A 23927-nucleotide genomic window follows, 5' to 3' on the forward strand; every position below is an offset into this window, starting at 1 on the left:
ATATAAATGTATATAATTTTCATTAAAAATTGTATTCTCAACTCTTTAGTGATTTCTTGGTGAAGATAGCAAAGCCTATTTCATAACTGTATAGTAGAAAGATTTATAAATATCTTATTATATGGAAAGAAACTGAAGCAAGAAAAGAATGTCACAGAATAACTTAACAGTACATGTATAGAAATACACTTTTTCCTCAGTTCTAACAATTCAGAAAGAAGGCAGGTGCAACCCTAACCCATCAAGTCCGTTCCTTTATTCTGGCAAATTTATATGGTTCTGATCAGGAAGTTTTGAATAATATGCATGTCACAACCTCAGAGTGGAGAGCTGATTTGACTTGTCTATTTGTTTGTACATATTTTGAATTTTTTAAAATGACACAATACAACTTGAAAAAGAAACATTTGATTGCAGGAGTTCATATGTACTCTTTAGATGTTTTCATAAACCTTCTTCATCTATATTTTCGGCAATTTCTCTTGGACGTCTAACAAATCCTGAAATCAGTTTGCCTCTCCACTTACCCTTTCATAATGTTCGTGACACAAGCCTGTGTAATTTGACACCTTGGAACTTTAAACAGACTCAGAATCTTTTGGACCTTCTAGCCATCATCAATTCACATAGTGTGCAGTAAATCCAGCTCAAAATAAACAACACAGATGGAATCGAAGCTTATAGTACAATGTCAGCAGTATCCACAGATTGACAGAGCTAGTTAGGCTGCCAGATGCACAGAATGTTGTTCTATCTACTTGTTCTTTCTAACTGGACTTGATGGAGTACATCAGTGTCAAACTCCTTGCTGGTTTCCACACGCACACGCACAGAGACGCACCCGCATACACACGCGCATTCCTGCGCTCCGTATCAGCGGCGCCATCTGCTCTCAGCCTTACATGTGGTAGCTAACTAACTCTCCTACTGTGCCTGGGTCTCACCGACTGCTCTCCCTGGAAACAAATGACAACAGTTTTTATCTTGTGCCCTCCTTGGCATTATAAAATAAGGCTCTTCACATTTCCATACGCATATATTTTCCATGCATTTTTTAAAATTCTGTTCTCCGTTTTATTTACTGATTCCCTAGAGAATGGCAATATCTCTTTTTATATCTCCCCCAAATGGAGATTTGCCTATGGAGGTTCACATACTGAGATTGTTGCTTCTAAGATTTGCAGAAAAGCAATGTATGTAAAAGCAATGGGCCCTGGGATCATTTTGTTCTCTCTGCACTATTTTGTAGGGTGCCGCATACTGCTTGTAAAATGGGGGCGTAAAAATGTGGGGATTCAGAGGAGAAAAGACATTCATTTCTTTCCACTATCCTTCTATAAAATTACACTGGCAATAATGACCATGCTGGGAATGTTAAGATGAGGGAGTTGTACAAACATGAAATATTTTCATACACAAGTATCTTGCCTGCAGCAGAAAGTTCATGTGTTTATTCTGTTACCAAATGTAGAATTTTTGCCTTGACCTCTTTGCCATCTCATGTGAAATCTAGATGGGTAGTAAGATATAAAAAGAGCTAATAACTTTTTTTTTTTTTTTTACTGACAAAATTCAACCGTAATGTCTTTTCAAAGCAGTACATCTATATTAACTGGAAGTAGGAAATGTTACAAGAAGGATGTATGGAATGAAGTAACAGAAAGATGACCCAGGTTTTGGCCATACCAAATATCTTTTCCTGACCCGTTTCCACGTCTGACACCTGTCTTTATGACAATCTTTCCAGAACATCTACAGAAATTATACCTACGTTCTGGTAACCAGGTAACATAATCTCCTGGAGGCTAGCTAATTGCAGCCCACGATAACCTCACATACAGTAGCTGTTAAATTTTTCATTTCTTTGAAATTATTATGGATCAGTGGAGAGGGTATTGATTTGATTCATTAACGGATTCCCAGTCTGTTCCAAGGTTAATGATTACATGTATCTCAATTACATCCTTAACAGGTTATACTGTATGATTTGTTTTAACTGCTTTGTACATTGTGTGTCTTCCTCAGCTGAAAGGCTTCTCAGCACTTCATGATTTAACAAATCTTTCTCCTCCACTTCCTAAAACAATGAACCTGCTTTGAAGGAACATATCAAGGCAGGACAAAAATAAATGATAAAAGCTTTCTGCAGAATTCTCCAAGAACCATAGCCTAACGGTTTATTCTAGTCAGGTAAATAGTCTGCAATTCATTCATGTTTAAGATGTTTATAAGTAGTATGGAACAGAGGGGTCGATCCTTTCTCTTGGTATTTTGTACCACCTTTCTTGTGTAGGAGGCACTTTCCTTTAACTTTGATCTTTTGAACATACCCATAATGCAATTTATCTTTAAAAAGCAGAAGCAAAATACATATTTTTAAAGTCACCTGTAATCCTTCCAGCAGAATCCAGACACATTGTAACTGCTCTGAGGAACCCAAAAACATTTTAAAATTTAAAATATAATATTCACGTGACACTCTTTAGAATGACAGTAAGTCAAATGACTTGTAGGTATACTTTGCACATTGGCCATGGATAGTCAGGCAGGAGGACAGAGGGACCCACTGCAGGGAATCTAGGGCAGAGAACATATCTATCAATTAGAGGACAACAGTGATTTTGACAAGAATGAAGATAATTATTTATTGCCAGAATAGTCCTTCTATTTCCTTTTCATCCCTTTGCCTCTGCCTCCAGCCCCCCTTGCCCCCGTGTACTTAAGCCAAGCAGACTTCTCTGTCGTGAACTAGAATTTTTGAATCTAGGGACAGTCTAATCTTGCTTACTTTTGATGCAAAAGCTCTGTTTCTTGCACAGAGTACTGTAAAGGCCATAGTGGGAATCACATTTTAAAGAATCTTAGTACTTTTACTTTCCACTTGTATTCTGAAAAAGCAAAACACCAGACTCCCCTCCTTTCTGGAACCCCCAAGATTCTGACAGAGTTTGGGGACTCAGAAGCCAAATGGGAATCATCAGGAGGAGAGACTTCAGTTACACAATCCATTAAATAAAACAATAGAGCCTGCAGCTGAGCTATTAAAAAGAGTAGAGCAATTTTTATTTCAATGGCTACATTTTATTTCCTCTTCTGAGTGACTGTTAACAAAGGGCCGCTGAAAGGACTGGATAAAAAGCAGGCGTCAGATGCAGGATCCATGAGTTAAACAACATTATTAGATACAATTTCATAAAATCTAGTTGCTTTTTTGCTACTAGAAATCATGTCCTTTTGTCAACTTGTGGTCACATCAGCACTTCTCTGATATAATTTGCTCCAGCTGCAGAGCATAGCTGGCCTGCAAATCAAGAACCAGAATGAGGACAGGCAGGAATAACTCAATGGCTTGGATAATGTGCAAATCACTACACTTCTCGCTATTAGTCTACTTTTTTTTTTTTTTTTCAGAATATTTGGAAGAGGAAAAATTTATCTTTAGCAAAGCAGCCAATCAGCCACCCTCTTAAGAACTGGTTTGTCTGGTTATCTTCTGAAGCCTAACCCTCTTTGCAGTGATGCTCTGTAATCATGATATTATGAATTTAAGAAAAAAAAAAAAAAACACCACCACCACCAAACTTCCTTTGTTTACCATAAACTGGCAGTCTGAACACCTCATGTCAAATAGTTCCTGGTTTTGTTCACCTCCCCTAAAAAAATGTTCCTTAGATTTAAAAATCTTCCTGTATACTTCTGTTCATATTTTTTGCATTTTAAGTGCTTCTATCTGGCCTGGAATGTACAGGTTTACAAATAATACACATCATTCGAATGTCAGCAAGCTGCTATAAATGCCTCAGTTCAAGACACAAAAAGATCCAGTTAAAAATGAAATGAAATACTACTTATTGATTTAGACATGAGTAAAAATGGTAGAGGTTTAACTAGTCATTCAGCATTGAACTTCATACAGCTCTATTTGCTTGATTAGAAACTCTATTGATTTTCACTGAAATCAATTAGAAATGGATCCCAACCATTTCAAATTCAGCTATAATTGAATAGTCAGCAATCACTCATGTATAAAAACAGTTTCTAAATAAAAGCAAAGTCCAAGTATTCTTGCATGTCTGAGGAAATCATTATATATGGTGAGCAAGTAAGAGCAAACAAAAGCATATACAGCTGGAACAGCTGAATCAGTGTCCCTAATAACAAGAGCAGCTTAGCAAGTGTGCAAAGGCGGCACTAGCCTGTTGTTCACCAGTGCAGGTGAGCTGATATTCTCTTTTCATGGCATGGCAACCTTCCAGGGCCAGGTGCAATCATAACTGCAAACCTATTATGTAACCTGTCACCTTCTCAAATTCATTGCTGCAGCAAGTACCCATATCCAAAACTATGGTTGGAAGATCCCTTTTTCTTTGTAAACTGACCTGGGAAATTTTATGACTACAGAACATGCTTTTAGACACCACTGTTGTAGAAAGGACAAAGAGAAGTCCTTTCTAGAGAAGTGCCATACCGATGGCAGCGAGTCTGTTTTCCTTTTGGCAAAATTAGGCAGTGAGATAGGGATCAGTCCCATCCTTTTTTCTATTCTTCTTTCCCAACACATTGCAGCGGTGAATCTGTCAAAACCCAGAGCTCTGCTTACTTCTTAGATTAGAAGGGAAACCATAATATTTTCTGAAATGTGTGTGGGTGATTTCCTCCCATCCTGCAAGTTTTAGAAGTCTGCCCCATCTAGATGCAGGTCAGTGAAGTTCATAGGCTCTAGCCTATAGGAGCAAATTTTAATTTCTGATTAGAGTCAGGGAAAGCTGATCCTTTGCATTTTTCAGATGTATGATACCCACACTTTTATTGTTGCTCACCTCTGGGAGGGTGGCAAAATTATGGCTTATTTAAAATGGAATCCTATTTTATTATGATATTGACTAGCAGAGAGGCACTGCTTAACTATTCCATCAAGTGATTCTATTCAAATAAATGAGAAACGAAGTGAATGACTTTTTACCCCTTTGGGAAAATAAAACACCTACTGATGAAGAAAAATATTTTGCAAAATGAATTTTGACATCTCTAATCACACTTTTTTCAGTCCTGGCCTTACCTGGCATCCTTACAGGTGGGGCTAGGTACAAAAGGTAGGGCAAAGGAAAGGAGCCTGAAACCTGTGAGGTGGCCCTTTAATGAGGATCACTTCTTTTATGGTTCTTTGTTTGTTCCTCACCCAGGACAAGCTCTTCTTTTATCGTCATTAAACCATAAACTAGTTGTAGTTGTAGTTGTAGTAGTGAGCAAAATGTGCAGGGAACTTTTATAATGACACTATACACAGACATGCTTAAGGCCACCAAATTGCTACTTCTTTGTCAGATCTTAGATGCTCATCTGGTATCCTGAATTTGTGTCTAGACAGGGAATAGCAACAAAAAATAAACAATAAAAAAATGCTCCTGGCTTTTTATTTTATTTTTCAGGAAGGAAAGCATAATTTAGTCTGTCCAAATTAAAGTTAGAAAGAAGCTATTCTTTCTAAAATTTGTCTTTCTATATCCTCTGGATTGCTTGTTCTATAGAAGTCACAAATCAAGCAGGAATATATGTAGTGCTGAAAGTCTACTATAACAATCTAATAATTCGCTTAACAAGACCGTTTCAAAAATACTCCACTTGGAAGTTGCATGATCCCACAAATGTGCGAAGAATCTTTTTGAACACTGAATATACTGTTACTCAGGTCTGTTTCATGAGGTGTTACCCTAGCACGGGGGAGATAAGGCATTCCCATCCCCCCAGATTTAAAGAATCATAGTTCAAATATTAATATCCAACCTCTTACCAGCTTGTGTGCTATTTCGCCAGTTGCTTTTGCTGGCAGTTGGCCTCCCTTGTAAAAGATAAAGATTTCTACAACAACAAAATCTCTGCATAAATTTTAATTTTATTGCACTTTTTTCCCAGTCCCTATATGCTATATTCTGTTTATGTCTATGGAACACCAGATGATGACGGGAGGGGGAAGACCGCATTGGAATATTTTGAGGGTGACAGTTAACCTTATGTATCACAAAACTACTGAGGCAAATTTAATTGCAGGAGTAAAATCTAAATGGACAAAAACCAAAGGCAAAAAAAGGAAGAAAGAAGGAAAAGAAAAAAAGAACGAAACAGAGAGAGAGAAGGGAAAACATAAAACCTTGGAACAATTTCTGTTGCTTTATCTAATGTTTTGTCTGCTTTAAACAGATTAGTGAGTCACTGTCTTTTCGTTTTGTTTTATAGGAAATTCTGTTGACTTCAAACACTACTGCCAACATAGACAGCAATACCACAAGTATAGTTTTATGACAAAAATATTTAAAGCAAAAAAATTATTTCAGAGTCATTCATGTTATGGTGGATGCCTGAATTTTCACAGAACATTCCCAGGGACTCAGTGAGGGTCCAGGAGCCAGTTGTTCCTCTGTGAGCTCCAGTTAGCTCAAGGCAACCCCACTGTGAGACACAGGGCTCGGAGGCTTGATGTAGACAGCTGGTTAATGAAACCTGTGACTGTAATTATTTTCAGATATTTCTTAGAACAACGTGTACTTGTAAAGTTATAGAAAATTCACACACAGCAATTTATGAGTACTAAGTTGTGTTGTCATTTCACTGACTGTGAATCTAACAATTCTATCTGATGTACTTTTTTTTTTTTTCTTGTTCATGGTATTTGTTTTGAAGTTTGGATGCACACCTCATAAAAGGGGAATAACAAAGTTAATATTTAATTTATTTGGGACATGGTATGTGTTCTACGAAGCAAGTATTTATGGAAAACTCTTATTTTCCTGCTGGATCGTAAGGCTGACTACATCACAGATTGTGTCCTGCTTAGATATGCATGTCCTGGTGAACAGCAGAGTTCCTTGCACATAGCAGAATGAGTGAACATTTGCAGAGTTAAAGTGAAATCCAATTGAATTATAATGGTAGTAAGACAGCAGTCATTTGACAATTTTCTAAAACAGACACACAGCTGATAAATGGACAATTTCTAGCATCAAATGGATTAAAGAAAGATGAGCTTATATCTTTGTTAGAAGATTCTAATTTTTTTTTTTCATCTTGGATTTTCAAATACCTGTGTCCCCATTGATCATGGCTTTTCTGTTAACAGTAATAATTGTCCCTTATTGAGTGTCAGCCCCATCGTAGGCATTATGGTAGGTGTTTTAGGCACATTATTTTACTACTTGTTATACTAACCCTTTGAGATAGTCCTGTTTTGTCCCATTTTTTCAATGAGGAAACCAAAATCCACAGAGATGTTGAATGACTGCTCATAATGTGTGGCAGACTGAAAAATGGCCCCTCAAAAGATACCATGAGTAATCTCTGGAATCTATGAATGTTACCTTATTGCAATAGAAAAGAATCTTTGCAGATGTGATGTGATTAAGTTATGGATCCTGAAATGGGGACATTACTCTGGATTATCTGGAAAGTCCCTAAGCACAGTGACATGTAGTCTTATAAAAGTGGAAGGAGAGTTTACGCACACACACACGCACACACACAGACACACGCGTGCGCGTGCACAGGAGTTGGGGAATGGAGAGAAGAAGGAAAAGGAGGCATTGTGAAGACAGAGGCAGAGATTATAGCCAGGAGCCAGGAAATACCAACAGCCACCAGAAGATGTAAGAGGTAAGGGATGGATTCTCCTAGAGTCCCCAGAGGGAGCACAGTTTTACTGACATCTTGACTTTGGCTCTGTGATTCTGATTTCAGACTGCAGGATTCTGAACCTGTGAGAAATTAAATTTCTGTTGCTTTTAAGTCACCACACATGTGGTACTTTGTTGCAGCAGCCTGGGGGAAACTAATACACAACTACAGCACTTTGGCAGTAATAATGTTAGAATTTGAACATAATGTATTATTATTGTACTGCATTGCAGATTATCACAGATTTAGCTGCTTAAAACAACACTCATCTATTCTCTCACAGTTCTGTAGGTCAGACATTTAGGGCGGGCTCAACTGCGATTTTTTGCTTACGGTCTCACCAGGCTGAAATCAACATGTCCGTCATACTGGGATCTTACCTGAAGGCTCAGGGAGGAATCACCCCAGTAGATTTAGCCCACCAGAAAAATCTCCCCATCTTGAGATCACCTCATTAGTGATCTTGTTTGTATCTGCAGAATCCCTTTTGCCATGTAACATAATTGCCAGAGAATAACACCGGGACGGAGGTCATGGGTGCCTACTCTGTCTTTGTGATTCTGAAGCCTATGCTCTTTTTTGTACCATACCACACTGCCTTCCAAAGCACTTTGTCTCCAGGGATCTTTAGAAAACACCCAGAACAGCTCATTAATGAGCATAATGTTTGTGTGAAGAACTTGTTCTTGGAGCGAAAATTCCTTTGTACCTGTTTTTATTTATATTGGTTATGATAACTTGCAGCACTGGTTAATGTTTTAATCCATGAAATCTTTCCCACTTCCCTCCCTAAAAGTCCACACAAGCAATAGGGTGATTCTCTGAGAAACAGCTAGGAGGAGAGTCACAGAGGTGGGAGACAGACTGTAGGACATAGATGAGCACTTGCCCAGACACCTACAGAAGTAAGATATATAATGGTCCTCACTTGGTACCCTGGCTAGATCACTCAGTCTCCTTTAACCATGATGTGTGCTCCACTTCTGTATGTTTTGTTCTAACGTCTCTCAAAGGATTGCACTGAGGTTACTGGAGCTACTTTGCTCTTGTGGGGAGCTAGGTGGAAATGCCTGGGAGTTTATGTCTCCCTAGGGTGACTCAAGGACTGTCTGGTAAAAAGATACAAAACCCAGTCCTTTGCATAGAGACACGACAAACTGACTTGCTATTTAAGCTCCACAGCTTTTTCTGGAATCTGGCTGAGCCTGGAATTTCACCTAATAGTGCCCCCCCCCCTTTTTTGGTTCTTCTTCCTCCCTATTCTGAACTCCATTAACAGTTTCTCTTGGGAACACTGCCTTAATAAATAACTTGCACTTGAAATCTTGGCTCAGGTTTTCCTTCTGGGATGACCTGACCTCAGATAAGGAATAGACTTCAGGCACTTTTCTGGAGCCAGGAGCATTAGAGACTGGCCACTGTAAAAATCTCGACCTGGCAGGAATGGAAATTATCCAGGCTGTTTTGTGTGGGTAGTGAATACAGCCTGGTCATTACCTGGCAGCCAGATTCTCTGCTGTCAAACAGATGCCTCTCCTGAGAGTGAGAATGTGTGCTCGACACAGAGCCTATTTGGCCTCTCTTAGCAAGTGCTGTTGAAGGTCTTCCCTTGAATAGTAGAACTCAAAGCCTCTTCCAGCACCTCTAGAAAAAGCCTTTGTCCTTGATTGGCCACTATTTGAAACTCATTGCCTAAATTGTGTGTATGGCTTTCTTCTGGCTCAGACTTGCTATTTCCTGGTGTGTATACACGAGTGAATGATTAATTTTAAGTGCCTGTAGAAAGTACAATGGTGAGTACATAAATTCAAGGCTGAATGAGTTTGCAAAGAGTGTTTTAAACATTATCCTAGTTATTTCAAATCTGCAGTTGATTCGTGATGTGAGTACAGAATACAAAATGATGATTCACAGATGGATCCACTGAGCACTCTTAACTGCATATTCAGGTGCATGTGAATGATGCTACAAGGAGAATCAGGATTCAAGATGAGAGCTAGCCTAAAAGGAGAGAGCAGGATGTGAAAAATTGTGCCAGATTTGCTCATTAGAAACTATCAAGAACTTGCAGTTGCACAAGGATGGGACAGAGCTCACCTGCTATATTTGATGAGGGTTCCAAGATTTTTCACCACTGGTACCATAATGTCTCCTAAATTAAAAACAAAAATAAAAACCTTTACATGGGAAAGGGGACTATACAGATGTATAACTCGCTCGTTCATTAATTCAGCAAGTATACAATGATAATCTACTCTGGTCGAGATGATTAATTAGATAAAATATTACTCTTCAGGTAATGAAATTATTCCATGTAAATGAGCCAGTCACAAAGAGCAGCCTTCGAAACTTTAGACCAGATTCCTTGTGCTTAAGAATCACTATATGACAGTGGGTCCCAGTCAAACGGGCTTTCGATACCTAGAACTTTTTAAAAGGGATCATATGATTAAGTTAGTTCCACTAGGGTAATCTCCTTAATGTAAGGTCAACTGCTTAGTAACCTTATGATTACATAGTCCGGTAGAGTTTCTTCTTCTCGGGAGGATCAGCCTTTTTCTTCTATTCAGGCCTTTAACTGAATGGGAGAAGCACACCCACATTAGAGAGAGCAATCTGCACTATTCAGTCTACATTCTGATGTTATTCTCATCCAAAAACACCGTCATGTACACATCCAAAATAATGTTTGATCAAGTATCTGAGTACCTTATGGGCCAGTCAAGTTGACACATAAAATCAACTATTATAGTTGGGTCATTTTTTTAATCCACTCTGACAATCTCTGTCTTTTATTTGGGGTGTGTAAACCATTTACATTGATTGTAGTTATAAGTGTGGGTTCAGGTTACCCATTTTTTTTTCTGTTTGTTCCTTCTTTTTCATTTTATCTGTTTCCTTCCCCTTCCCTGTTTCTTTGGACTATTAGATCTCTTCCCCCTCATCTAGTATTCCATTTTAATGTATCTATTGTTTTTGGACTATATATCTTTCATGAGTTTTTTAGTAATTGTTCTAGGGGTTATAATACACATTCTTAACTTTTAACAGTCTACTTAGAATTAACTTTTTATTACTCCAAGTGGAAGGCAGAAAACTTACCAACTCAGATGTCCCTTTACCTTCCCTTCTTTATATTACATTGGTTTATATATTGCATCTACATACATTAAAAACACCTTCAGAAAATGTTATGATTTTTTCTTTCAAGTGTGAAAAATATTTAAAGAACTGAAGAGAAATATAGTCTATTATATTTACCTAGATAGTTAACGTTTCCATTCCTTTTACTTTATTTCAAATGTTTTAAGACTGCTTCCAAAAAATTCCCCTTCTTTGTGAATATTTTCTTCTCAATTATTTTAGAGCTGGTCTTCAGACAATGAATTCCCCTAGTTTCCTCCATATTAGAATATATTTACTTCAGCTTTATTCTTGGAAGGTATTTTCACTGGATAAGATTTCTAGGTTGACAATTCTTTTTAGCATTTTTTAAATGTTGCATTTTGTTCTGACCACCATTGTTTTAGAGAGATATCCACAATCATTCAAATTATTGTTCTGTTATATATAATACATCTTTTTTCTCCAGCTGATTTCAAGAAATTTTTCTATAGTTTTGAACAGTTTGATTATGATGTGTCTGGACCTAAATTTCTTTATGTTTATCATGTTTGGGGTTAATGAGCTTATTAAAACCATAGGTTTACATTTTTTACCAAACTTGAGAAGTTTAAGCCATTATTTTTTTAAATTTTCTTTTTCTTACCTGACTTTTTTCTTCTTCTTCTGGGACTCCAGAAAACTTTGCATATTGTTTCACAAGTCCCTGGGATTTTTTCCATTTACTTTTCAGTATATTTTCTCTTTATATTCGGAATGGATAATTTCTAATCATCTATCTTCCAATTTAGTGATCCATTCTTTTTTCATCTCTATTCTGCTATTGAACCCATCCAGTGAGTTTTGTTATTTTCAATACTTTAATTTTTAGTTCCAAAATTTCTATTTGGTCCTTGTTTTTATTTTCCTTTGCTTTGCTGATAACATCTATCTTTATATTCATTTCAAGAGTGTTTGCCCTTACTTCTTGTATCATTTTTCATAATAGCTGCTATAAAGTCCTTGTCAGATAATCTGGCTTCTATACCAACTGGGTATTGGTGTCTCCTATTAAGATTTTCCTGGTTCTTCCTATGCTGACAAATTTTGGATCGTGTTCTGAAGACTTTGCTATGTTGTGATAGTCTGGGTCTTGGTTAAATCCTTAGGAGAATGTTGGTATTTGGTTTAGAAGGCAGTTGACTCACTTGGATTCAGGCCACAAATTCTAACTAGCTTTTGAGGGTTGTGGTTTTAGTGTCAGTTCCATTTTCAAAGCCTTTGAAATGCTATTTATATCTGTCCTGTGTTTGCTACACCCAGTTGCCAGTCTAAGATTGGTGGTAGTCTATGTCTTATTTCAGTTCCCAGAGCTTTTAGTATAACGTTTAGGATCAGATCCATGTATATAAAGCTCAGGAGTAAGCCCAGAGTTTATAAACAACTTTAGTGGTCATCTCTCCAAATTTCTCTCTTTTCATTGATATTCCCAGTACTTTCTGGCCAGAAAGCTGGAGATTTGGTTGTCCTTCTCTCTTGTGTACCTTACATTGCCGCACCCTCATCCTGGGTCAAGGAACAGGAGGACAAAGGAAAAGGAAATGGGTTTGTCCAACCCACATGGGACCACAGATTCTGACACAGGAAGGTTTCATCCCTCAGAGTTGTAAAGTTGTGGGTCCCCCGCTGTGACACTACTGCTGATAGGATACCCCTAAACTAGAGGGTTTCCTTTTGAGCTTCCTCTATCCATGTTGATGCCCGCTTCCAAATTTCAGGATGAGTTGAGTCTAGGCCTGGGGTTACTGCAGAAAACAAAAAGGTAAACTCACTGCCAGTTTGGTTATACTTCAAATTCTTATCTTCTCCAATTGCTTTGCTGTTTGCTCTTCATAGTTCTCAGATAGCTGCTCAATGCATTCTTTCCAGGATTTATAGCTGCATTCAGTGACAAAGAATAAAGTGTGTTTATTGTGTCTTATACAGCATAAAAAACCCATGGTTAATTTCTGAACAAACTTCATGAGCATGTCATAAATAATAAAATAATAAATATAGTAATGAAGTGTGCCATACTGCAATTCTGTTTAAGCCATGGCATTTTGTTCTGCATTTTCATATAAGATCCTTACTTAATATAAGATCCTTTAATATAAATATGACATTTATATAAATATAAATTACATCCAGTTGCAACTCATTCATTCAATATAAGACATTTATAGAACAGCTACTTCAAGCAAGGCAATTTACTAGTCACTACAGGTATAATACTATTTCACATGGTGTTGGAGGCAAACCCATTGTGTGGCATTGTATAAACAAAGGTACAATAGATATTCTATTGTTATTATGACGATTGCTTTACTTGGAAGATCCAGCCATATTCCTCATCTAATTTTAGCCTTGTATTCTTAACTCAGCAGGCAGTCATGTTTACAATATTTAGGAAAAATTACTATTTTGACAGATTAATCAGCTATTTCTTCAAAACCCTGGGTAAGGCCTCTTTTTTCATCCAACTGTTGAAAAGTATCCACATTTTACCTCTCTGATCTATGGCTCTATTTTGGTATCCAATTATATAATTCATCTGCTTTCTTAAGGAGTAGCTAAATCACCTCTTTTGCCATATCGCTAAAGATTATTTTCCTGAACTTTTGTGAATATTATTAACTGATTTATTTCCTATTTTTTGGTGAGAAACATTAGCAAATTCAACATGTGAGCAGGCTTTAATAACCAAGCCTACAAAACCCAGACTGTAGATAAACAAAAGCCTTAAGAAGACTTCTTATTGGAAGCAACAGATTTTATTTCTTAGCATGATTGAGGATTAGGATTACTTTTTGGTTTACTGAGTGGAAAGGGTTCATGTTATCAGATAATCGATAAATAGAAAGTAACTGATGAACTGGTGAACTATCGTAATATTCAATAACCTGAGGTCATTGCTAGGTTTGACATCATTAAAGAAAAGTTCTGCCTAGAGGAGGTGCATTAGAGTATTTTTTTTTTTAAGATTTATTTATTTATTTGATTTTTTTTTTATTATGTTCAATTAGCCAACATATAATACCTCATTAGTTTTTGATGTGTTCAATGATTCATTAGTTGCGTATAACACCCAGTGCTCATCACCACATGTGCCCCCTTAATGCCCATCACCCTGTTTCTCCATCCCCCCATCCCCTCCCTTCTGTAACCTTCAGTTTGTTTCCCAGAGTCCAGAGTCTTTCATGGTTTGTCTCCCTCTCTGATTTCTTCCCATTCAGTTTTCCTTCCCTTCCCCTGTGGTCCTCTGCACTATTCCTTATGTTCCACATATGAGTGAAATCATATTTATTTGAGAGAGAGAGAGAGAGAGAGAGCATGTAGGGGGAAGGGCAGAGGGAGAGGGAGAGAGAAACCCAAGTAGAGTCCATGCCGCCAAGTGTGGAGCTCAACACAGGGCCCGATCTCAGGACCCTGAGATCACGACCCTGAGATCACGACTCTTAAGATCGCAAAATGACCCAAAATCAAGAGTCTGACACCCAACTGACTGTACCACCCGGGTGAACCATTTCAGAGGATGTTAAAACAAAAGCCTGTTTGTGCTTTAGAAATAAAATATACATGTCTGTAACTAAGAAGTTCATTAAAGCAGCAAATGTTACTGTAAAATGAGAAGGTAAAACTTCCCTCACCTCTGCTCCTCAGGAGAAAAAAAAAAAAAAAAGACTAGAATAAGAGGGATTCAGAATAAAATTCTGGTTCTAACTCATTCTGTTTTGGAATCCTGAGCAAGTCACTTAGCTTCTCTAAATCTTGTTGTATTCATCTATAAAATGGAATTATAATGTAACTTCATATAGTTGCTACAAGGATAAAATAATATAAGGAGACTTAATGCCTGGCACACAGTATGCATAAATGACTGCTATTATTATCACTAAAGGAGTAATTTAGTAGAGTTCAGCATTTTATCAGAAAGGGAAAATAGATCTTTAAGTGGCAAAGACATCTCTGGTGATTATATCCAAGCTATTTACCTGGCAATGTGATTTTTTTTTCTCTCATCCTTATGGAGTATGTGTGGATTTGAGGCTTCCATAATATTCTCAATTAGAAGTAATACCAATACAGTGAAGTTTGTTTCTACCCATTCCTACTATTCTCTCCAATGCCTGTTTATTCACTTTCCCCCACTCATTTATTTGACATTAATTGAGCCTACCAAATGCCAGGCACCATGCTAGACACAGTGAATAAAAAGATAATTAAGACTCAGCCCATCTCTGAAGGGCACCCAATCTTTAGCAGAAAGATAAACATTGACATCAAAATTTCAGTGGTGTTTTGGAGACATCTTATATCTGTTCATAAGAGCCAACTGCTGAAATTTCAGGAATTTTTCAATTTGTTAAAAACACTGTCATTACTAAAAAAATTATATAAATGTATAATTATATTAAAATACAGATAATATTAAAAACTCATCACTATCATTTTGCTATTTTTTACTATTATCTATGCATTTGAGTTTACTTACATCTATTATTTCTATATTTCCTGCTGGAAATCTTACATAATGTTGTGTTACTGTACATCTTTTCCCAATTCCATGCTTCGTGATTACCACGCTGGCCATTTGAAATCAGGCCTGGTAGAGTATTTACACCATGGGAATTGACAAACATTACAAATTAGGACTCTTCCCTAGAACTACTTTTGCTTAACAGTGCCAGCATAACAATTCTTTTTTTTTTTTTTCAATTCTTCTAATTATAACACACTGTGATATGTATCATCAGAGAGATGTATAAGATGCTATAGGAATACAAATGAAGTGATCAGTGAACTACTGACTAGAGAAATTAAAGAAGGCTTTGTGGAGAAGGAATATTTGCATTGATGACATTTAAAAGAATTTGGATTTTTAACAACCCCAGGGACTGGAGAAGGTCTTTTGAAAACTGTGACAGACTGTATTATTGCTCCCAATTATTCACTCCATCCTCCTGTTCTATATCACTACTCAGTGCTTTTGAACTTGGCCTTGTGAACCAATTTAGTAAGTGGCACGTTGGTGGACACAAAGCCATGGTTGATCAGAAGCCTTAAGAATCCTTGCATGTGCTTGCCAGTTCTCTTGCTCTTAACCTTTGCCTGGAGAATGTAATGATTCATATAAATGCAGTTGCTTCATCCTGGGCGCTAGAATGAGAAGACATATAAAGCAGAGATGCAGACAACTCTCACTAATTTCAGCTGACTATAAATAGCATCAGCTGGCATGTTAACATGAATAAGAAATTAAATCATTGTTGTTGTAAGTTGTTGATATTAGAGAGTCATTTATTACCACAGCATAATATATTGAAAGCTGACTGTTACTTATAAGGTGGGATTTAACATTAGCACTTTCCTGCTTACTTATCATTGCCAGGGAAACTTTCTCGTAAGCAAAATGAATCTGTGATACACCCAAAATGCTTTCAGAACATGTTTAGATACTTGTTCCTCAGAACTTCTGCTGATGGCACAAAGTACCAGGCAGACTTTGGTATAGTCACTTCTGAGAGCAGGAAACTACAGAAAATAGATGGTGAGGATTCTAAAATCACACAACCTATATTACAGTTTTTGCTCAAAGCCAACACTGCATAAAACTCAAGCATGCATATATCATCAAAGAGTTAAAACAAGAAGGAACCTACATTATCACATCACGCAGCTCCTTTGTTTCACAGTTAGTGAAGCCAAGACTCAAGGAAGTTGAATGGTTTTTGTAAGAAGTGAGCTAAGAAGCTGCCATACAGCTCATGTTCCTTAATTTCCAATGTAGTTTTCTATCTTCTACATCATCATCATCATCAATTGCTAAAACTTATTACATATTTGCTATGAACAGTACTCTGATTTAATTGCTTTATACATATAAATTCATTTAACCCATTTAACTTGTTTAATAAAAATGAAAAAAACCAAGAGGTAAGCATTATTAATATTTAATTTTAACCTAATAGAAATCTTAAAGAACTCACCCATGATCATGCAGCTTTAAAGTATCATTAAGATTCATAGCCTCACATTTTATCACTGGGGCCAATTTGCCTCACTCATACTACTCCATGAGGTACTAAGAGATTTGAACTATAAACAGGACATTCTTTTCTTTCTGAGAGCCAGCATGTCATTTTTTCTTACAAAGGTCACAGTGTTGCTTTAATCTGAATAAAGTATTTTATTTTGAGAGATGCACCACTTCTCAAATTACTATCTGCTCTGATCAAAACTACCTCCTCAGAAAACAGCTTTTTTTTTTTTTTTTTTTTTTTTTTTGTAGGGAGGGGTATTTTCTTTGGTTTGTGGCTTTCACTGAATTAATTATTTTTATTTATTTATTTTTTAAAGATTTCATATGTTTATTTGACAGAGAGAGAGATCACAAGTAGGCAGACAGGCAGGCAGAGGGAGAGGTAGAAGCAGGCTCCCTGCTGAGCAGGGAGCCCGATGCGGCGCTTGATCCCAGGACCCTGAGACCATGACCTGAGCCAAAGGCAGACGCTTAACTGACTGAGCCACCCAGGCACCCCTGTGGCTTTGACTTAAAATGTTCTCTTCAACCATACTAGAAAGTAATGACTGATAACTTGGTAAAAGTCCATTATAGAATTATAATATGTGTTAGAGAAGGTATCGATATTTTTTAAAGAGTTACCACCTTTGAGTGCATCTCAGCAAAGAAATGTATAAATGTGCCCAATAGATAAAAATGTTTATTTTCTCATTTTATTGGTTAAGTCAACCAAAATCTCTCTCCTTTCACATTCAGAATTTTTAAAAACTGTGAGGATCAGTTTACAATAACTTTTGACATTAACCAGATATGAGTTGAGAATATTTTGACATTGGAGAATACTCATGAAATTAGCCTAAGGCTTAGGTTTTTCTTTTGCTTTCAGAGGAAGCTCCCTGAGAGCAGAGGGAAAATGGTCTTATTCTTTAGGTTCTTGATTGCTTTACTTTTCCGATTCACTTTGCATCTGAAGACATGATTTTATGAAAGAATTCCACAATTTAGAAGTTAATCCTTAGGGTTACTAAATTACCTGATGGAATTATTCTCCTATTCTCCATGTTGCCTCTATTCCCCCAGTCCTTCCCCAAAGCTTCCCACCTTTGGAACAAACAGCCAAGGGTATGCAGCAGTCTAGGAACTTGGTAGAAAGGCGTCCTGGGGCATCCCATCTATTTTAAAGTACTGTTAAGTAGATCAATCCATACTGTCATCAAAATTACAGATATTTCTCTAAGCAAAAATTGAACCCACTGTTGTTTTTTATTTGTCTTTGGAAACACTGGAGCACAGAGAATGTAGGGAAATTGCTCCAAGACATTGAGAAAAGTATGACTGATGAAAGTATTAGAACCTAGTGTACATTTTTTATCAAGAGACTAAAGCCTCTCGTTAACTAATCTTTTCACTTTAGCTCTTCTGAGCATTTCCTTTGCTTCCTCACCCACGAAACATTCTGATCCCCCATATCACCGACATTTATATAGGGTAAAATCTCATGATTATTTGGTGTTCAGTGAAGTGAAGAAAGAATAAGAAACAGTGCTTCACTGAGTTTTCCTGAACTGCTTTTACTTTTAGATGAAAATCCTTTTTGTATAGGATTTATCTCTATCTGAGATTTGCCACCTGATGAATAGTTAGTTGAGAGTTTACTTATATTAGTACTAGAATTCATTCACTGAGCTTTCTTTAATACAAAAAAGGCACAGAATCAGGAATTATGCTAAAGAAAGAGGATGTCATAAATGGTGGAGCAACTTGTTTTGATGATTAAATTTAATTCTAGGCCTTTGGTTTAGAAAACTGCTTTTAATATCTCTGCTTTAGAATTTGGTCTAGTAGAATATGCTAGTTTTTTTTAATCTCTTTATAGGCTTATATCTTTCTCAATCATTCATATATATGTGTATATATATATTATATATATGTGTATATATATTATATATATGTGTATATATATATTAGATACATATATACACATACATACACTTTATTTTTTATTCAATTGTTACTTTAGCAGTGTCTGCAATTAAGAACCAGCTCACTAAATGAACTGTAATTATTGCAAATTGTGGTAAGCACCAGTAATTAAAATGTTGCAGTAATGCTAGCCAGCTTTGCTAGATGCCCTTTGAGAGTAGCATAAAATGATATTATGTCTTTAACTGGTATTTGTATTACAGATGAGAAAACCTGGAAATTCAGGCCTTCACAATCCTTTTGCTGTCTTTAGGGCATAATATAAAGTGGGGATTAGCAGTTATCTAGTGAATTCAAACTGGGAAGATAGTCAATTTGGTTAATTCCACAGCGAAAGTGGCTTTTTCTTTAAAATGTGCAATCTTTAGGGCATAAACATACATGGCTTCCCCATGAGGGGAAAATGAACAATAAACTCTAATCTCTTCTTTGTGTTTGCAAGATGCTAATAGTGAGCCTTCTGGGTACAAAAGCAAGACGGAACTCCTTCAGTATACACCCATCTTTTGAGGATCCTCACCCAGCTGCTACCCCCAGTGAACTCTCCAGCTGTGCAGTCATTTGGCAGAGTGCACTGTTATGCATAACTTAAGCTATTTGTGTGTGACTCCAATACAACTGGTGAATATAGGCTGTCCACAAGGAAACCCCTTAACGTACTGCAAGTGAAAAACAATGGATTCAATGGTTCTATAGTCATGAAAATGACCCAAATTTCAGTTTTAGCATTGACTGAATCCATTCATTAACATATTTGGTTATTTGCTGCTTTTCCACCTTTGCTCAAGGTGATCCCCAAAAATGCCATCTGATTAACCAAATGTTGTGAATTAGAGAAAGACAAGGTAATACATTTGTGAAAACAGTGCTAATGAATAAGTACTGCATTTCATAAGATTTAAGTACAATAAATCTCCATAAGGTCCTCAGAGAATGTAGAGATTTGGAGTTGGGGATAATGTCATGTTACAAAGTGAAAGACGTTTGCCACCTTGTGATCCTGAAAATCATCTGGTATCCAAAAATATTTCAATTAAAAAATCCAATGCACGGGTCTTCTCGTCCTGGCCATGATAGGTTATTGGATATTGGAATAATGCTCCTACCATAAACAATTGTGAATCTAGGGAAAAAATAAAAATCAGCTGATTTTAAACTTTGTACAACAGACACAAGAGCAGGTTTGATCTTTGAGAAAAGATAAACAGACAGAGTCAGTTTTAACATTCACCCCAGCGTTCTGCCTGGGGGCATTTCTCAAATTGCAGCTTAGGAAACTAGAGTCCAAACAGAGAACACTGGTCTCTCCAGGCAGAGAAAAGAGAAACCAGATTTATGGCTGCTGAGGTGACCAGAATTTGAAAAAGTAGGATGTTAGAAAACAGGGAGCAGCATCAAGAAGAAGCCCCCGACATCTGCATAGGGGTACCCTTCCATCTTTGGCCAAATAATAAGCTGGGCATACATAGGGTAAAACTCCATGGGACCTGGAAAACCACAGTTACTGAGGGACTATGAGAGGATAAAGATTGTAGAGGGTATTCAGTGCTGGAAGACTTTGGAATTCCAACCAGCCACACTGGAAACATCTCTCTGAAAAACCCAGTCATTCAGCTGAAACCATAGAAAGGCCATACCGTAAGAGTAGGACAAGCCTAGCCCTAAAGGAAGGGTTACTCTAGAACCATTTTAACAAAGCATAAAACTAAGCCTCAACAAAATCAAATTGCACTACCAGCAAATTAACTGCCTGCTAGAACAAATCTCAGCACTTTTTAAAGGCAGCATAATTTAGACTAATACACTATTTATAATGCCCAAAATTTGATAAAAAATTACTGGATATACAAGAAGACTTTCAAAATGTGACACAGAACCAGGAAAATTACAGTGGACAGAAACAAACCCAGGTGTGACACGGGTGTTGGAGTTAGCACACAGGGACTTTAAAATAGTTGTTATAAATATATTGATGGGTTTAAATAAAAAGATAATGTGCAGAAAGATAGAAATATATTTTCAACAGGGAAACATAAACAATGAAAAAAATGGAAATTTTAAAACTGAAAATAATATAATTGAAATAAACATTCCAATGCATAAGCTTAATAGCAGATTGGACACTTAAGTTAATAAAAACTGTCCATATTGAAGCACAGAGAGAAAATCATTGACTTTTGGCACAATATCAAATGGCCTTATATGCATGTGATAATACAGGAGACAGGAAATAGCAAAAGAAATCTATGGAGAAAAAATATCTTAACATTGGTCTCCACTTTGTGGGAGGAATTTACTGGGTAAGGACACGAGGAAGCTTTTGGGGAAGATGAAAATGTCCCTTATTTTGAAAAGGGTGTGAGTCACAGAGTTGTATTTGTCAAATCTCATTGAGCTATATTCTTATGGTCTATTCACTGTTTATAAATTGTACTTAAGTAAAAAGGGGGAAAATCCACTGGACAAATGACTGGTTAGTATCAACCAGATCCAAGCACCAAAATACTGGCAATCACCTTATCATCACTGAAATCTTGTTTACCTTTTACTCTCAGTGTGACAAATTGTTAGTGTCATCTCTTCTCTCTCTACTTTTTTTATAGACTCTTTCAGTGTTCCTTTTCTTAACGCCACTGTTAAATATTCACATTTCTAAGTTTCTGTCCTTGGCCTTTTATTTCTGCTTCATACATTCTTTTGGGACCCAATATATGATTAATACAGTACAGGTGTTCAGTGCTTGATAGGTAGATGGATGGATGCATAGTTGGATGGATGGATGAATGAATAAATGGATAACTAGACAAGTAATGAGTCCTCTCCTATTTACTTTCATTCAGTTTATGTGCCAAGCGCTATTCCAGGTGATGAGGGCACAGTTGTGAACAAAGCAGAAAAACAATTCTGTTTTCTAGTGTTCACATTTTATTTATAGTGAAGTCTTGGTTCAACTTCTAATTCAGGTTCACATCATTTCCCAAATAGGAGCACACCTACCTCTGATTTGTACCTTGTAAGTCAATGCCAGAGTAAAATTATTAAGATCTATATCTGATTTGTTACTCCTATATATTTTTTAATATTTAATTTACATAAATTTTTATGCACTTTTTGTCATGTTCAGCCATATCTGTACCTTAATACCCTATGCTCTAGTCATATAAAATTATTTTTTATTTATCTTTTTCACTGTGTATCTTTGCATAAGGGATTCCTTCAGCCTAGAATATCCTTCCTCTTGTCAATGTTCACCTTTAGTGTCTCCTTGCAGAATTCTTATTCATTCTTCAGAGATCTCTTAACATTTTCTTGACTTCCTAGACAGAGGTAAAATTTTCTTTTCAAGGTTTCTTTTTAATACTCCCCTTAATTATTGTGTATAGGTTTGTCTGTAAGCTAGGTGTTGGTACAGGTTACTCAGCCATAAACAGACTACACTGTGGACATAATAAAAGGATACAGTAGAAGAATTAGAGGTATAATACCAAATAAAGCACTGGTGGTCCAAAAGATTCTACTCAGGAGGGAGCAGAGGGAAAAGTAGGATGTTCAAATACAAAAGTGGAACCCAGTGTTCGGGGGTAAAAATGCCAGAGACATTAGCCAGCTACCAAGTACAACAGACTGGACTCCATCTATACCCAAATCCCAGAGGCACACGTATCTTCTAGGGGCTTCATATAAAAAGGGCTATAAGCCAACAGCTGGCTGATTAAAATTTATGCAAGGATAGTTAATGGCCAGGAGCACTGGACGTGGGGAACACTTTTGCCCTCAAACACAAAAGAAACTTATGACGAATTTTAATCCACCGTAGACTAGAATAATACTGTTGCCATTTAACTGGCTATGTGATACAGGCAGCAGCTATGGGCAAGTTTGGGAGCACAGTCTGATACCTTCTCCAAAAAGGAATTTGTTATACTAGTTGTTAGATTGTTTCCCTTTTGAGGCAGTAAGGCCCTGGGGGTTATATTAAGTTCTTCTCTATATCTACTATTATGTGTGGCCCATTGTAGGCACTGAAAGTTCTCTTTTAATAATAAATTAACAGTTTGCAGTGAGTGGAGCAGTATTCACACAAAGCTTTCTTTAGTCCTTAGACATGCATTCTTTGTTTGGGATTGTGATGGGTTTTGTTGCCATGAGAACATTTTGCCATGAGAACATTGTCAAGACAGTAATCTAAAGATGTCACATCCAAATATCAAGCAAATAGATCAGTTCAAAATCAATTAATACTCTTTATATTATATAGATAAATGATACTTCTTTATCCTTTATTTTTCATTTCATAACTGATTATCTTAATATCATTTATAACTATCCTAGTATATGAAGCTGTTCTCTGCCCTTTATAAGAATGGATTTCCTAGATATTTCACAGCATTTTGCCCATGTTGTTTTGTGGAACACTGCTTCAAGGAGATGTTAACAGATGCACTATGTGAGGATATAGATTTTAGAAATGCAGCCATCCTGATCTCTGTCTAGAAGATTCGCAATGCACATTATATGCTAAAGACTCCAAGAAGTCCTGGGAGCAGAAGGTGATTTTTTTTTTTATTTTATTATGTTATGTTAATCACCATACATTACATCATTAGTTTTTGATGTAGTGTTCCATGATTCATTGTTTGCGTATAACACCCAGTGCTCCATGCAGTACGTGCCCTCTTTAATACCCATCACCAGTCTAGCCCATCCCCCCGCCCCCTCCCCTCCAGAACCCTCAGTTTGTTTCTCAGAGTCCATAGTCTCTCATGGTTCGTCTCCCCCTCCGATTTCCGCCCCCCCTTTATTTTTCCCTTCCTGCTATCTTCTTCTTCTTCTTCTTCTTCTTCTTTTTTTTTTTTAAATATAATGTATTATTTGTTTCAGAGGTACAGGTCTGTGATTCATCAGTCTTACACAATTCACAGCGCTCACCATAGCACATACCCTCCCCAATGTCTATCACCCAGCCACCCCATCCCTCCCACCCCCCACCGCTCCAGCAAACCTCAGTTTGTTTCCTGAGATTAAGAATTCCTCCTATCAGTGAGATCATATGATACATGTCTTTCTCTGATTGACTTATTTCGCTCAGCATAATACCCTCCAGTTCCATCCA

The 23927-nt window shown here is 36.9% G+C and overlaps 1 long non-coding RNA gene across 4 annotated transcripts in view; it reads right to left on the bottom strand.

The window, feature by feature from the left end:
* Positions 1-23927, bottom strand: part of LOC116632254 — a 430473-nt gene that overhangs the window by 10553 nt on the left and 395993 nt on the right. For all 4 annotated transcript variants that reach the window (XR_004299378.1, XR_004299376.1, XR_004299377.1 and 1 more), the window contains 2 exons: positions 12600-12705; positions 9763-9817 (listed from right to left, as the gene is read on the bottom strand). This is a non-coding gene — a long non-coding RNA (uncharacterized LOC116632254). The remainder of the gene's footprint in view (positions 1-9762; positions 9818-12599; positions 12706-23927) is intronic.

The sequence above is a fragment of the Phoca vitulina genome, unplaced genomic scaffold, assembly GCF_004348235.1.
Source record: "Phoca vitulina isolate PV1807 unplaced genomic scaffold, GSC_HSeal_1.0 scaffold6, whole genome shotgun sequence".
In the NCBI taxonomy this organism is placed as follows: Eukaryota; Metazoa; Chordata; class Mammalia; order Carnivora; family Phocidae; genus Phoca; species Phoca vitulina.